This window comes from Lepidochelys kempii, chromosome 11 (assembly GCF_965140285.1).
Source record: "Lepidochelys kempii isolate rLepKem1 chromosome 11, rLepKem1.hap1, whole genome shotgun sequence".
Taxonomy (NCBI): domain Eukaryota; kingdom Metazoa; phylum Chordata; order Testudines; family Cheloniidae; genus Lepidochelys; species Lepidochelys kempii.
Window position 1 is genome coordinate 32,831,120 of NC_136390.1, and position 16,767 is coordinate 32,847,886.

The following is a 16,767-nucleotide window of genomic DNA, read 5'->3' on the forward strand; positions in this document are numbered from 1 at the left end:
TTCATCATATTTGACACTTTACAGGCTGAACGTAGACTATGAACCCAAACATACAAAGGCTTATGCACATGCTTAACTTTACACATGAGAGTAATCAAAAGTCTCTGCAGGATCAGGGTCAAAGGTTTTCATTTCTGGAGTTACAGACCTGGTAGTTACAGTACTGATTCAGCGTAGTGACGGTGTGAGGCACAAGCAGACTAAGCAATTGCTTAGGACCTCGAGCAGCTCAAGGGGGCCCCCTATTCACTTTTTTAGTATGTGTTGGGGGGCTACGGGGGGGGGGGAGCAAAAATATTCCTGCTTAGGGCCCATAACGGGCTAGCACTGCCTCTGATTCAGTCAGGTGACCTTCGTTCTGTTCCCAGCACTTCCATTGACTTGCTGTGTCGCCATGGGTAAGTCACCTCACTTCTCTGTATAGGGAAACTAGTAGTTAGCCATCTTTATGAAGCTCTGAAAAGCTTGGGCGAAATATAAGTGCAACTACTACTGTTTGACGTACCATAGGATTATTTTTCTTATGCAGCGCTTTGGTGACTCATTTGTTGTTTCTGAATGTATGAGCAAAATTAGAAAACGTGTACCTTTTCTAAGTTGATCTTACTAATATTATTGTTTCCATTACTCATCCCTAAAGAGTAAACATAAAAGAACTCCAAACCCCTTAGTACGTACTCACTTAGGTAATGACCCTAAAGCAATGCTTCCATTATAACTACAACTACAAAAGCATTAACAATAGAACAGATCATATGTAAGGAAAAAATATTGGTGCAACTGAAACTTTACAAAAACAGAAACATCACTGCTGCTTATCTTCATGTTTCTTACCCACTTGGGCTTTTTTGGCACAGATTGTGGGGGGGCGCAGTTTTAATTGTCCTCTGTACCTATTTTAGTGTCCTGTATTTTCCCCCATACATTTCTTTAAAGCATTCAGTTTACCTGTTACATTGTTTTGTCAGTGTTCAACCAGACTGTTCCATTCTACATAAGTCTGAAATACACTGTTCTCTCTTCTCATTAAAATTTGTCAGTGTTTCTCTTGACTGCTCTCTAGTAGCATTTAAAAAAGGACACAGACTAGTTGATAAAATTATTTAATATCATCAACCAAAACAAACAGTAGTAAGAGGACAAGGAAATCTGAGGGGTTTACCTTAAATTTTTGGGGGAAACCCTGATGGCCTTAGGCAAGTCATCACACTGACTTCAATGGCCAACTCACCTGAGTGAAGCAAGAACAATTTGGCCCTTCATCAGGTCTGTGTTATAAAAAATATCTTCAATTTTTTTTTAAGGGGGAAAAAAAATACCTATGGGTCATACTATACTATTACTTTTTAAAGCTAAAATGTCTATTAAAATCAATTTAAGGATATGCCCCTAGATTTATTTTTAAAAAGGAAGAAAACTAAAACCTGGTTTTGAAGATTTTTAAATATAAATTACTAAAGGCAAATTAAAAACCCTCCAAGGAATCTAGTATACTAAGAATAAACTTGGTGAAATAATTTCAATTCTGGAAGAGCACTATCGTAGTTTCTTTGTAGTAAGTTTCATTTCTAGTTGATCTAGACTTGGCAAAATAACTTGGATCTCCTAGTGCTGGATATGCCATAAGAATACTGTGAATCTAAAAGCAATCTAGCACTAAACACATTATTTCACTAATTCAGAGGGATCAGACAGAAAGCACAAACTTTCTTGCAACTGTGATATTCCACATCTTGTGTAGGAACACAAAAGTAGCAACAAAGACATTAACAATTGCAGTTCAAGCTGGGAGTGACTGTTCTGTTTCAATTCAATGACACCACTAATGGCTTCTTAGCAGCTCCATGAAATCAACCAGCTGTCAAGTCGATGCATCAGAAGGAACAGTTACGCACTCCCATAAGAAAAAGCAACACATCAGGATGTTTGGCAAAACATCTGCTCCTTTACACTTCAATTCTATAATAAACATGCAAATAAAGAAATAAGAAAAAAAAAGACAATAGAAACTAAAAATTCTAGAGACTTTCATTACTTTCTTATTTGCATTTTAAATAATTTCCTTGCCAAAAAAAAAAAAAAAAAATCAGTCATGGAGGTCTTATCCACAAGGTTAGTATTCATGCTTAATGTATTTACAATACTCAACCAGTGTTTACTCCCTGTGTAATACAAAAAAATATTGTTCTTGTTTCTGTTAAGAAACATTCAAGCATCTTACCAGGAAGTGAACACAGAAAACCATCTATTTCCCCAAAAATTACACAACATTTAGTAAATTGTATCATAAAACAGTGCTCCAAACTAATTTTACCATATGAACTACGACCCTTAACATGAGTTTTCAAATTAATCTTATTTTGTTGAAACAGTCAAGTTTAAGTAACTCAATATACTAGAATTATTTAAATAAATTCATAGCATGAGAATTTAGTGTGGCAATTGTACAGTTTATTATGTCAATACATAGTACTCACAGAAAGCTTATTTACATGTTTCCTTCAAAACAGTAGTCAGTCAATAATAGGAAGAAACTATTAGCTGCTCCTCCAACGAAGATTTTTTCTACTAACACATGATTAAAATACCACAAAATGTACATATTTACATATAAATTTATCAATGTTTGATTTTATATGCTATAGTTTTTAAAAGAATCAGTAAGCTAAAAAAAAAAAAAAGCTTCGTTTGCCAAACTGGATTTAAAATTACTTGAACACCAAAGATATCCCCCTTAAATACTTAAGATTCCTAACTTCTCGATATATCCAATACAGAAAATTGTTTCAACTACAATTTTCTTTATGCTGTCTGGCTTATTGATTATGCAGCATTGTGACAAAAATGTGCAGTTTACAATAGGTGCGAAAGACATCAAATATACTTAACTACCATTTTCTTAAACTGCTTTATCCTCTGTTGCTCACCATTTATAATCTGCCAAATCTTCTAGGCTTTTGTTGCATGTATAATTTAGAACCATCTGTTCTATGGGCTTTTAACTATTTAAACATTTTCATCTACCTACAATTCACATAACTGGCAGACATTCAATTCATCAAGGCTTTCTAAAGCATTTTTTAAAAGAACATACTCAGGTAAATATCTGACTTTTGTTAACAAAAAAGCATACTTCCTACCTAAAGACATATTGTTAAATATATCATTCAATTTTGAGTATGTGAGAAAAAAAAGAAATCTCTTGATGTTCTAAGACCTGTTCCTATTAGTTTCTAAGTTAATCGTAACCAATGTTTTTCTCAATCCTGAAGACAAAGGGAATGCAAATTAAATACAGACAGTTTCATGTTCTTGTTAGTGTGAATAAAAATATGCAGAAGGTAAAATGAATGTAGGAAACTGAATGGAAAATTAGAATTCTATTTACAGTACCTATTATTTATGAAGTACTCAGTGTTTCATTAAGTTTTACCATGTGACCAGGCGAACTTTTACTAGATGAAAAGACTATCATTGACAAGTAAATTAAACAAACACTATATTTTACTGTTTTCCTTTTCACAGTAGCGGATAGAAGAGTTTATAACCAGAGGTAAAGTGATTCAGAATTGTGGCTGTTGGTATTTTTTTTTTTTATTAGCATACTAACTACATTCTGCCAACTGCAGAATACAGCATCTGGAACATAATCCAAAATACATATAATGTCTACAGGTACTTTACAAACAGTTTATTGCATACATATAATACTGTTAAAACGGTTCTTTTGGAATCTATCATTTTTAAAAAATAACTTAATTTCCCTAACCCCCTTCACCTTCAGCTCTACACTCCTTCAAAGAAGATTCTGGACCAAGTTGTCTCATGTAAATTCACATGAGATAACTATTTGCTGTAAATACAAATAATGCTAACCCACAAATGAAATATTATTTCATATAACAACTTTGTATTTTTAAATAGTGAAATATATATTTATATCTGAAATAGTACAAAGCCAGAACACAAAACTGAGAGTAATTCAAAAGAATAGATATTTCTCCACCTGTTACAAAAATGCCAGAAAAGGAGCACATAGTTTTAAGAACTATATGCATTCTAGCAGGATAAACTACACATCTCTCACTTTAAAGTGCAGCTCACAACACGTTAGATCAGAAATCCCATGGGGGAAAAAAATCACACACACACACACTTGGAAAATTTCCCCTTAAACTTTACATGACGTCACTGTCTGTCCCTGTTACATTTCCTAAACTTTGAGCCTTATCCAGCAGGACTTTCAAGATTTCCACCTACCCACCCACCCCCCCCTTAAAGAGAGAGACAGACTTGGGAATAAAAATTTGCCCAAGATGGCGAAAGCCTTGTTGTTTAGAGGGCAGAAAAATGGAGGATATTGTAATATACACAAAGGGATAAATTTCAACAACTCGACCAAGGGCTGCAGCTGCTTCTCTCTCTTTATAAGGAAGCAACACACACAAAAGATAAAGGGAGAGAGAAAGAGAAGAAAGCAGCAAAGCCCTCAGCGCAGGCAGACTGTCTCCCTGGTCTCTCCCAAGCCCACTCCACTCGCCCGCCGCCCTTTTCAACGCCCAAAGCGGAGTTTGGAGCAACTCTACAATGCCACGTTTTGAAATAAAAGGATATAAAAGAGTCCGGGGGGAAGGGGAGGGGGAGGCCAAGCGGGAGAGGGGGAGTTTGCCGCTGCGAGCTCAGCGGGAGACAGAGACACGGCCGTATTGAACCGGGCGGGCTCCTCTTACCTTGTGCACACTCCGAGCTCCCGGGGGCCCCCTCGCTGCACGCTACGTACCCCGCTGGGCAGCGGCAGGGGAGCCCGAGGGGAAGGAGTCGCCCCTACGGCTGCAGCTGGCTGACATGCCCAGAGCTGCGGCAGCCGGAGCGAGCCGGGCAGAGGGAGCGGGGAGAGCGCAGAGACACAAAGAGGCGCTCCCAGCCCAGGCGGCGGCGGCGGAGCAGCCCCGGCGGCGGCCGAGCCGGAGCCGGGCAGCCAGTCCCAGGGACACACACTTGGAGCCATGAATAAAGTTTAAACTCGCTTGGGACACGGACCGCGCTCCCCTCCCCCCGGACTCGCACAGTAACAGCCTCTCTCCCCTCCTTCCCACCCCCCCAAACCCGAGTGGACAAGGTCAGCCCCTTTCCGATGGGACACACAACCCCAAAGGCACAACCAACCCACCGCAACAAAGGGATGATACAAACCAGCGGCTGCAGAACACCGAAACCCCAACTCCCATAGCAGCTTTGCCCATCCGAGCACGATCTCCCCGTCCCTCCTTCCTTGTCCTGAAATCTGGCAAATATTTCACATTTCCACCTTAACAGAAAATCCCTCCCTCCCATCCGGGGAGAGCAGGCAGAGGGATTTTAACTCACCTTTCTAGTTTGGAAGAGATCTCCCCTTTCTGGGGTTGCTGAAGATTAGGATGGGTGTGTGTGTGTGTCAGGAACGTTTCCCTGTCCAACACCCTCAAGAAGTGTGTAAAGAAACACCAAGGAGGGGTGGGGAAATTTGGGAGAGTGTAACCCTCTCTGGGTGTATCTGTTTCTCTGTCTGTCTCTCGCTGTCTCTCCCTGGTTAGTTCCTTGCAGCGGCAGCGGATTGAAGCAGATTCTCTTCTCAAGGTTTATTCAGCTTCAGTTCCAGGCAAAGCCTTCATGAACCAAAAGTGACGTCAACCAACAAGGCTCTTCTCTCTTCAACAATGAAAGTTGCTGTTAACAAGGGGGAAAAGAGAGAGAATTGTTTATCTCATTTCAGCCCTAGTAATAAATGACCTATCAGCAACGAAAAGGAGCAAGGAAAAGAGTTGCATTTCTGTTCCCCAAGTGCACACAGACTAACTCTCTCTTACATATACTCTGTCCAGTATTCCCCGGACTAGAAAAAGTTATCGAAAAGTCTTATAAAAGGGAAAAACATAATAAATCCACATTCGGTGATTATTAAATAATTAATGAATAGATTGGGAGGGAAATGCATTAGTCCTTCATAGCTGTCTAAAGTAGTTCTTAGATGCATTTTAATCTTTAACCTGAACATAAATTTAATTTATAATTACAAGAAAGATTTTATGGGAGCAAATGATAGCCTGCTACCAAAAAAAAAAAAAAAAACAAACCAAGAAACCCACAAAATCAGACATTTTTTGAACCAGCCTAGTACATCAGCGAGTCATGCTAGATGTAATGCACAAGTCTTATGATGATATGACAGGAACAAAGTAAAATCCAAACAAATCCAAGTAAAACAGACAAACAGGATCAGAAACTGTACGGTGTTTTAACGTGGGTGTGTTAAAATAGTTCAACTGTTACTGTGGATATTTTAAAAAATACTTTCCAGAATGTCTATAAAATATGAGCATTTTATTTTGACTAACGGAGATGCTGGTTGGCTAAAACAATTGAATTAATAGGCTATTTTGTGAAAGAAGAGCAAAAACTGGCCCCTCCCTACTCTAACCCTTTAAATTATACACGTGGTTTCTCTCGCTCTCTCTCTCTCTTTTTGTCAAAAAAAAAAAAAAAGTCAAGCTAGGCCAGCGTTAAAGTTGCACTAAAAACCAAAGCACTGCTGCCTATGAACTATAAAAATAAAGATTTAAAGCTATATTAAAATATAATCAAGAACTTACTTCAAGAAATGTAAAGTTATTTCATTATGTCTCTTACACAACATTTTCTTGCATTCTGAAAATGTAATATTGAACTTGCTCACCTTATTTAGCACTGTATAGAATTTAAAATTTTATTTTAAAACTACTGCTAAACAAAGCTGATCTCAACATGAAATAATATGTATATTTAGAGAGATGCCATTGTTTTGTGTTTCCCCTTCAGCCACTGGCTGTGATTTTAATTGTGCTGGAGGATCTTCATTAGTATTAACACATGGGGAGATTTCACAAAGCTGCTTCATTAGGGAAAAAAAAAAAAGCTTGGCAGACTAGGTCTTTTTGCATGCAATGAGAATGTCAGCCTTACCTCGGTCATTTGTAACATAATAAGTGCAAGCACAGTGATTGCAATGCAGGAACACTGGGGGAGGGGCAAAAATACTGCCTGTCTAACAGGAATATGTGAAAAGAAAGCTTCTCATTACACAGTAAAATGTATGCTAAAAATTAGTGAAGATGATGTCTCAAGAGACTGATGCTAAATAAATTAATGTGCTGATATGTTTTTAATTATTATTTTTGTACTAGTTTATTTCATTCCCCAGATTCACATCCAGCAGCAAAGCTTTGCTAGCATTTATTGATTTTTTCACTGCCACATTCCCGGAATACAGATTTTAATCATTTCACTACACGACACTCAGTAATTTCATTAAAAACTGGAACCTTCCATCACCAGAAAAGCATTTAATTTCAATGACACACAATTTCTCTTAGCAGCAAACTGTCTCAACAGTAAAAGCTGGCCTAAGGTTCAAATGCATAATTTAATCCTGAGTTCTCCATGCTCTGCATTCCTTTGAAGGTATAATTTGACTAACTACCTAATAACTGTAATAAGGACAATGATTTCCTTATAATATGTTATTAACCCATATTTAATTAACTCAGAGGCCAAGCTCTGTACGTGTTTGATTGGGTCAGTACTTCTCTAACCTCAAAATTTACTAATAATGTTCTTGAAAAAAAATGTGGATAAGAATATAAGTATGGAAATAATAAAAGAGACATTTTCCTCAGAATGTTATGCATCAAAAGCTCATACATTTTCTAACACAACGGTATTGTGCTTAAGAGATAATAGGATTTTAAAATACGTAGAAATAAACAATGGATTTAGATAATTCACTATACAAAGCATTGGCTGTTATGCAGATATATTAAATATCTCTGCCTTTAATATTTAAAGGAAATCCTTATATTAATTATTACTAGCACTATTGTAAAGAACAGACAATTTATTTAAAATGGTTAGTAAGCCAAACCAACCCATGTTCTCAAGATAAATAAAAAAGTTATTCTGTTATATACTCCATTTAGTTTTCTATAGTGCCCATCATCACTACAGAATTGAAGCACTTAAAATACAAAATCAAAATAAAGTTTAGAGAAGTATTCTAATTTAAGCCACTAGGAATGCATTTTATTGTTGAAAATTTAAACACTACACTTCTCACTGGAAAGCTAAGTATTGATTTTGGCTTCATTTGGCAATTGAAAATATTATTGAATTTGTAGATAGCACTTTGTATTCTAGAGTAAAATGTGTTTCATAAAGAAACAATGACCCTGGCACCTGATTGTAAGAATAGCCACAAAGAAATCAGTTTTACTAGTGCAAACTTAACTACATTCATAAATGTATTAAAATTCTTTTGTTTTAATATGCTTATTCAACAGAAGCTGCTGTTTCAGGATCCTATTGATGCATTTAAAGTGATTAACTATTACATCAAAAAGGTTCACAGCTTCAAATTTTGGCTGGCTTCTCCTAGGCAGTATTAAAGTTGTAGTCCTTGATAAAAAAATATGCAAATTAAAACTGCAGCATGTATACAATAAAAATAGGACTCTTGTTTCTTCCTATGTTTGATTAATTAATTTAAAAAATGCAGGAGCCTGGACATTCTAGGTTTCCAATGTAAGTGCTCCTTAAATAAAACCAACACAATATCTCACCCTTTGCTTCTCCTACTACTCATTATTTTGATAGTAAAGAATTCTTTAGATAATTCCACCCCCAAATTTATGCAATATGCAGAAGTGTCACAAACTGCATGGAAGATGACCTAGGGGGAAAAAAAGAAATAGAGCAAAGTAAGACCCCAGGCCTGCAAACACTTACACATATGTACTTTACACATGTGAGTAATCCTATTGAAGTCAATAGGTCTGTTAACATGCTGAAAGTTAAGTGCATGAATAAATATTTGAAGGATCAGAGTTATATACTTCAATAGGGTCTACTCACATTAGTAGACTTATAACCATACTTAAGCATCTGCTGGAATAGGACTTTAGGCCCTGATCCCACAATAAACTCTGCATGGGCAGACCTTTGTGCCCCCATAGAGCTGCACTAAACTTAATGGTTTCAATGGAGCTCTGTGTCGGCGTAGTGGTCTGCCCACACAGAATTTATTACATAGGTCAGGGCCTAATATTGTACATTTTTGATAGCAGTTGGCCTACTTGTAATGTTAACAGAGGTGTTTGCAAAGCATATATGTTTATTACCATAAAGAGAGAGTCCAATATATTTGCCACACAAGAAACAAGAAACTTTCAGCAAGATTGATATTATTGTTCATGCCACTGATAAGGGATAGATGCATAAGCATGAAAATCCATGCTACTAATAAAAAAAAGCATGGAGGTTGATTTAATAAAAAACTAAATATTTCATTCAATTATGATGTACAGTCTATGCTTTAAAACATGTTTAAAAGTAATAACACAGTAGAAACCAGTTAAAAGCATAACCTTCGTGCTCAGAAAATTTACTCTGGGTTTAAGAGGTTTATTCTTATCATAGATACTTGTTGGCACAGCAGAGCTTATGCTATCACTCTCTAAGGGCTATTTATACAGTTTAATGTGTCTAAGTAATACTGGCTTTATGCTGTTACACCCCTATTTTATGATGTCACCCTAGAGTAGTCAGATGAATGAAGATCTACTGCATCTCACTATAATCAAAGAGTTTAGAAGAACACAAAGTCAGGGAATTTTTTAAAAATACAATGCAGTTTATATATAGTATAGAGCAACTTTAATGGCTTTGCAGCTAGACTAATCTGTTGATCATTATTTGTGAGTTGTTTGCTCTGAGGAATTCTGATTTCGCTGTTAGGGTTCAATCTGTTGCAGACTCTCTTCTGAAGCAAGTGATGTAGGAGCGCAGAGGCTAACAGAATCCCAGATGAATGGCCCTAATAGCTTATGGGTACCCTGAGCTGCCACGTGGAAGGATAGGACCAAGTGCCAAGACAGGAATCCCCAAAGAATCAGAAGCAATCTGGACTGAAACATCATGTATAGGGTCAAAGCCTAGAAAGATTGCCCCCCAAAATGGTATCTGCAGTGTCCTAGCTTACTGGGAGCCTCAGGAATTAACATACTAAGAATATGTTTAAACTTCCAACCCCAGGTAGACATATTCTTGGTAGCTTGGCTTGAGCTAGCATGCTAAAAATAGCAGTGTGGATATTTAAGACTCCAGGGGAGACCCAGGCTAGCCACCGAAGCTCAGATCCCAGGGGAGTTTGAGCTTGAGAGATCAGGCTGCCACCAGATCATCAATGTCCACGTGGCTATTTTTAGTGCTTTAACTCAAGCTGAATTAGCATGAGTTTGTCCATCAGCACTGGGAGGCTCACTCCCAGCTGCAGTATAGACATACCCTGAATGGCTTCACCATAACTTGCAAGGAATAAGACTATGGTGACGGGTGCAATTCTCAGCTATGCTGAGATCATGAGCATGACTGAGTAGGGAAGGGAGACAAAAGGTAGCTGTAAATCATATTTCTGATCCTGGGCTGGCTGCGCAACCATGCCAACTCCTACTATAAAACAGAGCAGTTCCTCCAAGCATTCTGCCAGCCACGTCTCAGCAGAATGCATTGTGCTCCAGCCTTGCATTCTGGCCCCCCATCACAATTCCTCTCCCATCTTGAAACTTTCTGACATGACTGGGAGTTGGGGAGTCAGAAAGGGCTGGCATAAAATCTGCCATGCCAGCTTCACACTAGCCCACAATTCCACCATACTGAGAGAATCCTCATCAGACTCTTCAGGGCTCAGTTAAGATCCCTTTGCACTGATCTAGCAATACAAAGGGACCTTAGCAGGGGCCAAGGATCTGGCCCTAAGATGTAGTATTACAATAACTAGCATTATTAATCAGCACTACACCAAACAAGCAGTTGCACAGCACTAACTAACCCCCACATCCCACAAGTTCTGTTTCAGGTTGCTCTGGGAAACCTGGACGGATTCTTTGGGATGGTCTCTTTCTCTGCTGTTCCAGTATGCTTACCAGTAATGTGAAGATGATATCTCTGGGGCATTGGAGAGGCTACAACAGCAGGACCAAACTACTTTCTACTACAACTAACTCTGGAATAGCACAACAGAGTCTTTTCTCGCTATCAGTGCATGCATGCATGCATGCACACATGCACACACAAAACTTTGGTACAATTTTTATCATGAATATTGATTTTTATTAAGCTATTTCTGCTCCTTATTTGTTTTTCAAAAGTCTACATATATAATATATAAAATGGTTTTGTGTCAGTACTATTGCTCTTCCAAAAACAAAATAAATAAATAAGAGCAGAAAAAATGTAATCCTTCTACCAAATAATAAATATTAAAATAGGCCTGTGATGGGGTCTATCAGGCCTACTCTGTCTCCTGCTGGAGGCATCAGTGACCTGATACTCCCCACCCAAGGAAAATCCATTGAGACGGGGAAACCAACAAGTCAATTCTCCAGAGGCCTAAAAGGTCCAGAAGGAAATAGCGACCAATCAAGAACCATAAGACCAGGTAAGAAGGCTTGCCAGTTTTTTTCTCTAGTCTCAGGTAGAGCTGGGTGTGGTGTTTAGATGTTGCTTGTAATTATTAGAATTGGGAGCACTGGCTGTTGGGAGTCTGAAAGAACAGAAAGGAGGGGGAGGAGTTGAAGAGGCTGAGGGAGAGCTACTGAGGGTGGAGAAGCAACTTGGAAAAGAGGTTTCCACTTTAAAAAATAAAGTCCTGTTGAAGTTTGTTAGTACCTTGCCTGGCTACTACAACATTTTGGTGATGAGGATGGATCTTCTGCCTCCGAACCCACCTGCACCCTTTCTACAAAGCCTTGGTGAGCCTCCAATTGCTTTTACTGTCTGGATCCATATCTTTGAGACTTATCTGCTTGAAATCAGTGCTACAGAGATTTCTGAAGTAAGAAAGCGTGCTCTGCTAATCCACTGCCTTGGAGCAGAAGGGCAGCATATATTTTACACTTTTCCCCTTGCAGACAATAAATATGAGACTGCACTCACTGCATTAAAGAACTTTTTTGTACCAAAAGTGAATGTAGTAGCTAATCACTACAGATTTCACCAACGTGAGCGGAAACCAGGGGAGATTATAATGCAGTATATTGCTTCCCTGAGGAGTCTGATTGCAACTTGTGACTTTGGGAATATGGCAGATGAGATGATTAGAGACCAGCTTATTGAGAAAACAACCATGCTTCGTGTAAGAGAACATTTACTTCTAGAACCACAATTTACACTAGAAAAAGCAATAACCATTGCTATCGAGATTGAGTCAGCTACAGCTGAAGCCAAAATAATGAGCATGGATACAAGAGGCACAGTCCAGGCTGTGACTCCTTTGCAGAAAAGTTCACTATCGCTGCAGACAAACAATTACAAAAGGACAACTAATGAAAAACCACCAAATCAGCAAATTCAAAATGCAGTAAAAGCATGCTTTCGCTGTGGATCTCCACAACACCTTGCAAGCTACACAGGATGTCCGGCAAAAGTAGCTCAGTGCAATCATTGCAAAAAGATTGGGCATTTTGCTAAAGTATATCACAGCAGCCAGTTCAATCAACAGGTGCATGCAGTCACAATACCAGATGTTACTATGCTGAGCATGGACAAAATCACTACTGCACATATTCCAGAACAAATAAAGTGCACGGTAAACGTTTCCACTGTACCCTCAGGCAAATCACACTCTATTCAGCTAATGTTGGACACTGGCTCAGCAGTATCTATACTACCTGATTCCATCTATTTGCATCACTTTAGAGATGTGCCTCTTACTGAACCCAAGCTTCATTTGGTGTGCTGTTTGAAAAACCATATTCCAGTACATGGCTGCCTGCCAGCAATAGTTACTTTTGGTGATTGCTGTGTAACTGCAGAGTTCTACATTGTTCACAAAGGCACTCCTATCCTTGGCAGAGAGTTATTGGCTGCTTTAAATCTCAGGGTAGTTAATGGATGAATTGATCTTCCTCAGCAAAGCACTCTTGTGGTACACACACCAGTTTCATCTGGGACCCAACACCAGGTTGAGGAGAAACTCGGCTGTGCTTATGGGTTTCTGCATAAAGTTAAAATGCGAAATAATGTGATGCCTGTATGATAGAAATTACAGCGCTTACCATTTTCAGGCAGGGAAGCTGTTTCAGAGGAACTTAGAAAACTTGTTCAAGAGGACATTATTGAAGAGATTAACTCCTCGGAATGGGTTTCACCTATAGTAGTGACGCAGAAGAAGGGTGGAGGCATTCGCCTTTGTGTGGACTTAAGGGAGCCAAATAAAGCTATTGTGATTGACAGCCATCCTCTTCCTCACATAGAAGAAATATTTGCAGAACTCCGTGGAGCAAAGATGTTTTCTACTCTGGATCTGCAGAGCGCATACCACCAGGTTATGTTGCATGAAGACAGCAGAGACCTCACAGCATTTATTACACATGAGGGAGTATTCCATTTTAAACATGTTCCATACGGTCTCGCATCAGCCCCAAGTGTCTTCCAAAAAATGATGTAATTGATTTTGAAGAATCAACATGGAGTTCAGTGCTATTTGGATGATATTATTGTGTTTGGAAATACTTTGGAGGAGCATGACAATTACCTGTAGTCTGTACTAAATTGCATCAGCAAAGCAGGCCTCAAGCTCAATAGGTCCATATGCAAATTTAGACAAACTGAACTCTCCTTTCTGGGGCATACAATTTCACAGGCTGAACTAAAACCTGATCTGACTCATATCCTGGCAATTTCAAATGCTCCTCCTCCAACAGATTTGCAAACCTTACGTTCCTTCTTGGGTCTTACCTCCTGGCATGCAAAATTCGTTCCCAATTATGCTTCTGTCATTGAACCATTACAAGAATTACTACGGGGAAGTTCAACCTTAGTGTGGATAATGGATGCACAAGCTAGTTTCGAAACGGTGATAGACTTGATTGTACATAGTCCAGTACTTGCACTATTCAGTCCTGCATTGTCCACAATTGTAACTACAGATGCTTCTGATTATGGACTTGGGGCTGTCCTCACACAACTTCATGAGGACAACACAGAGAGGACTGTTGCATTTGCTTCAAGGACACTAAATAATGCTGAGGGAAAATATTCTACAGTCGAAAAAGAAGCACTTGCTTGTGTCTGGGCTACTGAAAAATGGAGAACTCACCTGTGGGGCCGAACGTTCAAGTTGTGCACAGACCACTGCCCTTTGACAGCGTTGCTCATCACAAAAGGACAGGGAAGAGCAGGATATTGTATTGCTAGATGGTCTGCAAGACTACTCTCTTTCAATTATGAACTGGAATATAAGCCTGGCAACCAAAATGTAGTAGCTGATTGCCCTTCTCGCCTGCCTTTGCCTTCACCAGATGGTCCACCGGAGGATGAGGATGTAGTAGTTGCGCTTATTACAAGCACTCTTACTGCAGTTACAAAGGAACAATTTCAAGCTGCTTGTTCAGCATGTCCAATTCAACAAAAACTATGGGAATTTCTGACATAGATGGCCCAGTAACCCTAAAAACCTTGACCCTCTTTTGCTGCCTTATTTTATAGTTCGGGATGAACTTTCTTTGCTCTATGGCTGTGTGCTACGAGGCACACACCGGCTACTTGTGCCCGAAGAATTACAGACAAAACTCATATACCTGGCACATGATACCATCAAGGAATTGTCAGAACCAAACAACGACTACGGGATCTGTATTGGTGGCCAGGGATGGACTCTCAAACTGAAGCGCTCATAAAATCCTGTGTCACTTGCCAAATGCATGATAAGACAGCAGTGACATGTACCCCTCCATTACAGCCTGTTTCTCTTCCTGAATCTGCATGGGAAAAAGTGGCAATTGACATTGTAGGACCCTTTGATACTGCTCCAATTGACTGTTGTTATGCCATCACCTTAATAGACTATTTCAGTAAATGGCTTGAGGTAGTGTTTACATCGCAAATCGCAAAAAACAGTAATTAAGTTCCTCTCTTCAGTTTTTAGCAGGGAAGGTAACCGCAAAGAACTGGTTTCAGATAATGGTAGTCAATTTACTTCCCTGGAGTTTGAAACTTTTCTAGCAGAGGGGAACATTTTACACAGAAGGTCACCCCTATACTACCCTCAAGCCAATGGGGAAATTGAACGGCTTAACAGAAGTTTGAAAGAGAGTTTGCAAACGGCTAAACTGGAAGGGCGATTGTGGATAACCTTCACTACTGATTTCTTGCAAGCATACTGGGCTACACGACATGTCACAACGCAACGATCACCCGCAGAGTTACTGCATGGGAAACAGATGAATACTAAACTGAACATTACTGGATTGTTAAAGGCACGACCTGAGGCCCTGACCAAGGATGATGTGAGAAAAACAGTTGAACAGAATCAAGCAAAGTATAAGGCTTTCACAAACAAGCGGCGGGGTGCTAAGGAACCAAAGTTTCAGTGTGGTTCCTTCATTAGAACACGAAAACCTGGAATTTTACGCAAAGGGGACCATAAATTCACAGCTCCTCTTAAAATCATAGAGAAGAAGGGACCTTACACCTATCGACTTTCTGATGGGCGGGTACGGAATGCTTCTTATCTTGTACCTGCTTATGCACCAAGAAGAGATTATACCAACACCCAGTCTGCATTGGATGACTTCACCGTAGTATCAACACAACAAGACATTGCACTGCAACCGGGGCTTGAGAGATGGCCTGTCAGACCCAGACGACCACCTGTCTGGACTAGAGACTATGTTATGTAGTATCTATAGTGTTTTTAGTGTAATATTTCTGTCAACAGTATAGTGCCTTGTTTCCTATTTGTCCTGTGGTTAGAACAACAATGTTTATTGTAATTGGGAGAGTTTCTTAAGAGAGGAGGGAATGTGGTGTTTCGATGTTGCTTGTAATTATTAGAATTGGGAGCACTGGCGGTTGGGAGTCTGAAAGGACAGGAAACAGGAAGGAGGGGGGAGGAGTTTAAGAGGCTGAGGGAGAGCTACTGAGGGTGCAGCGGCAGCTTGGAAAAGAGATTTCCACTTTAAAAAATAAAGTCCTGTTGAAGTTTGTTAGTACGTTCCCTGGCTACTACAACACTGGATAAGTCTGGGACAGAGGAGGAGCTGCTCAGGAATAACTGAGAACCCAGGAGCAGGTCAGGGCCGTCTCCTAAGTGCTGCAACTAATTGCTAGCATTTGAAGGGGTTTTCCCCCCTTGCAGAAAAGTGCAGACAGCTGAATCCTGAGCTGCTGTTTTGTTACTTAGTTGTGTAGAAACTGATGCCAAGCGTATGACACTGTATCCTGCCCGACACAGACAGTCAAACCATGCGGACTAAAGTGGGAGCACCTGCAGTACCACCTGTAGCCCTGAAAGGGGCACTACAGAGTAGCACTGCCTCTCACAACTTGTTTCCAACAGTGGAATTGACTCCCCCTTTTTCCGTAAGGTTGGGGGAGATGTACCGTGGATGAGATCATACAACTCCTAACCCAGCAGCAGCAGCAGATCCAGGCAGAGGCCCAGTAGCTTTTCCTGGAAGGGCAGCAGGATGCTTGGAGAGCCACCCAGCAGGAGCAAGCTGTGCTCTTCAAGCTATGGCAGCAGCAGTTTCAGGCAGTGATGCTTGAGCAGGCCACTCAGAAGTGACTCCATAGGCACCAGATATTGTCCTTTCCCAATTGGGACCCGCTTATGACCCTGAGATATATCTTGATACATTTGCATGGGTATTGCATGCTGCTCAATGGGTGAAGACCATCTGGATCACGCAGCTAGCT

At 39.8% G+C, this 16,767-nt stretch overlaps 1 protein-coding gene across 6 annotated transcripts in view; it reads right to left on the bottom strand.

The window, feature by feature from the left end:
- Positions 1-16,767, bottom strand: part of BAZ2B (bromodomain adjacent to zinc finger domain 2B) — a 353,162-nt gene that overhangs the window by 273,794 nt on the left and 62,601 nt on the right. For 5 of the 6 annotated variants that reach the window (XM_073305587.2, XM_073305577.2, XM_078847946.1 and 2 more), the window contains exon 3: positions 5,368-5,706. The gene's annotated coding sequence lies outside the window, so the exon portion shown is untranslated. Of the gene's footprint in view, positions 1-5,193; positions 5,304-5,367; positions 5,707-16,767 lie in introns of those variants that run through there. The other variant, XM_073305571.2, reaches the window with a different exon arrangement.